The following is a 3412-nucleotide window of genomic DNA, read 5'->3' as shown; positions in this document are numbered from 1 at the left end:
AATTTAAAAACTTGGTAATAATATCTTTACATTTTTACCAAAAAAAAATGTTATTGAAACTGTGCAGTGGATGTGAGTAGAATTGTATATCATGTGTTTTGTGGGGTTTTTTTGGTAAACCTTTGATCGCTTTGTGTGGCTAGAACTGGTTACGTTGTGGTGAGTTTATGAATTTTTTACTTTTAGTGTTCAAATGACTTATCTCGAAGGTATGATTATATGTTTGCTGTTTCTCTGAATTTATTTGAAAAAAAATGTTTGTGGTTTTATATATGTTACAGTTAGTTTATTGTTTTGGTGGTTTTTTGGGTGCGAGGGAATGCTATTTTAAATATTGCAGAGTTTGCAAGTGAAATTACATCTACTATAAAATTTTAAAATAGAAAAGGTTTACATGTCTGTATTTTAAATGTCTTTCTTTTTTAGGCTGTAATCTTCATTTCTTAAGTCAGAGAGAGTAAAAAAATCTTGTTTACATAACTCACGTTTATGCATTATTGACGTTAAACTTTACTGATCTATAAAGTTGGGGACATTGGTAATTAACTAAAGACACGTTCACGCTTCCTTTATTATATAAAGTCATAGTAATTTTTACACCAGTAAAAAATAGTTTACAGCAAATCATAGAGACAACCAAAGTTTGAAATAGAGGAAACATGTGGAATAGACAATTGAAATGAAATGAAAGCTAAGTGGGATTGAAATGTAAAAACGTCTTCACTGATTGATGATACAGTGAACGTACGGTGATTTGGAGTGAAATTGTAAGGAGTCAACGTAGATGAAAAACATATTCATTGCCAGCTAACTCCTCAAGACATTTTGGTAGCTCCATTTCCTCACTGCTGGTCATCTGAATTAGGTTGGGGTTTGTGGGACTTCAGAATAAACAATTATATACAATCATCTGAACTATGAAAGAAAAACGTACCTCTTTAAGACCCAGACTTGTAGCCTCTTTTTGATGAGTTTCATCGTCTCTCTGTCGAAGACCACAAAATGGCACTATCCACGGAACCTGGATCTGGAGGACGTGAATTGTTAGCATATATTTAGTCCTGAACGAAAAACCTGATCTGCAAATCCAATACATATCACATAATTCAGGTACTATGTTGAACAACTGAAAGGAAAAAATATAAAGAAAAATTGTACGTTTATATTGGTTGGTGATGGATCTAACTCGAGCGAATACTTTGAGTTCGTTGAAAGCAACAACCTGTTCAGAAAACAATAGATTAATTAGCAATGTCTACAGCTTTATAATCAATAGATCACAAAGAGTCAATGAAGGAGACTGGAACCAGCATCAGAAACTTACAACATAATTTTCTGCATCCTCTATCCCGAATAAAGTGAAGAACGGCATGGGAGGTTTTTTATAGCAACTTATATAACCATCAAGTGCAAGAAAAAGGTAAACATGTTAAGATAAAGGCTAAATAGCTAATTCTATCAGGCAAGATTCAACATCGAAAAATACCTTTGATATAAACCTTCTTGCAAAATAATCAGTCTGAAGTCATCAGTCTTGACAAAGCGACCACATGCATAAAGCCACATACATTGCTGACGCTCCCACGACGTCTATCACCCCACCCCCGCCACAACCACTACCAGCACCTCAAAATAGGCCACCATGCCAGCTCTTGTTAACCCCAAAGCATTTCCTGTAATATTTTTTTCCATCTCACCAATGATTTACTATCAGTTAGTGCAACTTATGACAGCTTTTAAAACACAGCCCAATAAAGGGAAGCAAAATCTTGCTGAGACCAAGGATATAAAGAAAACTTGTACAATATTGATGTTTGAGAAATAGAAACCTTTCATCGGCCTTAGTCCCCATTTTTTTCCGCTCCTCTTTAGCCACGCGTCTACTATCACACAAACAGATCAGCACTGATTGATAAAACATTGCAGATGATCTCACTTATACTAAATTTTTGAAATATTGTTACCAACTAATCAACCAAAATAAACCTATTCACAACCTATTCCCCATTTAAATTTCTCAAACATTCAATTGTGGCCTGAATATCACAGCTTAGATATATATGTGTGCTGCTAATAAATGTTAAGAGACTTTCTATCATGATTAGATTGTCTCTGTAAGAGGACTGAAACTTGAGATGCGTAAATATGGAGATTTAAACCAGCATAAAAGGGGAACAAAATCCACAAACTGAAAAAACAATCAAAGAGATATGAAGTTTTCTTACCTTAAACAACCTATGTCAGAGCAGATAAATCTTGGGTTCGTTTTGGTCAACAATCTCCAGTGTATAACAAAACAGAGAAATTTCAATCAAAAACGTTTTGAAAATCCTATAGTCACAGTACTAATTCCAAATATTAAAAGAAGGAATTAACATACGGAAGGTCAGTTGTTTAATGTTGAGATCTATATTACCTCAAAGATTCGATCGAATGTTCTCTCCCCCGCTTTGCACCACGACTCCACTTTCTTCCATAACCGGTCTGAATACTTTGGAGTTCTTTGACCTCTCTCCTCCTGACTCAAATATGTCTTCTTCCTTCCAGAATCAAACGGCCAGTCCAGCTGCATAGGTTGCTCCAAATATTTTGCATTAACTAAAACGTTTGTCAACATGGTTTTTAAGTTTAAATATAAACTTACCTCCAAATATTTTTGGGTTAACAGTAGTGTCCACCATGACAGATTGGGTTCTCTCAGCTGGGGTTAGGAGACCACTAAACATTGATGCGTTATGTGAGTATTATAAAAACTTATTACAATAAGGATGTAATGGTGGAAAGCAATGGAAAATTCGAGTCATTGGTGGACTTGCGGGTCAATTAATTTAAGAGTTGTTCATAAAAGACCAAAGATCCATAAGCGTAGTGATAACTTGAACAATTAATCATCTGCTATTGTTGAGAATGGAACCCAAAGCATAAAAAGCAAGTAAAGGGCTGACGATATTGAGATAAGGATCACAGAGATCTCTAATGGCAGACAAAGGCTGGCGGAATGTTGGGGAACCAATTCAGCAAAACTCTAACCATCAGTACACTGTAGATATCTAGCCACTTCAACGGCATGTTGAGATAACCAGCAGGACGGTCGCGAAAAAAAAAAGAAGCAAAGGACAAGGCTAAGAGTTTAGAGATTAGAGGAAACGGCGCGGATGGAAGAGACGAAATACGATGATACCGAATATACCAAAATGATTGAACCGAGGCGGAGATCCCAAGTCGGAAAAAAAAATGAATGAACAAACCAAACATGTACCCCACAAACTTAAACATATGTCCACGTGGACACCTTTAGGAGAGACTCAAAACTCTCCTATTATAATATAGATATATTTAGGAAACTACACTTACTTATAAAATGTCTAAACTAACCTAATTTGCCAATTTGGGCTGTATAATAATTTTCATA

At 35.4% G+C, this 3412-nt stretch overlaps 1 long non-coding RNA gene across 9 annotated transcripts; it reads right to left on the bottom strand.

Moving 5' to 3' along the window:
• Positions 1-540: 540 nt before the first annotated feature.
• Positions 541-2926, bottom strand: LOC103833081. Of its 9 annotated transcripts, none has more exons than XR_001955508.2 (9): positions 2645-2926; positions 2417-2566; positions 2226-2279; positions 1830-1883; positions 1487-1692; positions 1325-1391; positions 1159-1222; positions 935-1079; positions 541-856 (listed from the first exon to the last, which is right to left on the bottom strand). It is a non-coding gene; the product is annotated as an uncharacterized LOC103833081 (long non-coding RNA). The 9 variants fall into 9 exon arrangements; XR_001955505.2 differs by having other exon boundaries at positions 1830-1880; XR_001955506.2 differs by having other exon boundaries at positions 1487-1673; positions 1830-1880.
• Between the last annotated feature and the right edge of the window lie 486 nt (positions 2927-3412).

This window comes from Brassica rapa, chromosome A08, assembly GCF_000309985.2.
Source record: "Brassica rapa cultivar Chiifu-401-42 chromosome A08, CAAS_Brap_v3.01, whole genome shotgun sequence".
Lineage (NCBI taxonomy): Eukaryota > Viridiplantae > Streptophyta > Magnoliopsida > Brassicales > Brassicaceae > Brassica > Brassica rapa.
This window is presented reverse-complemented; position numbering and strand designations above follow the sequence as displayed.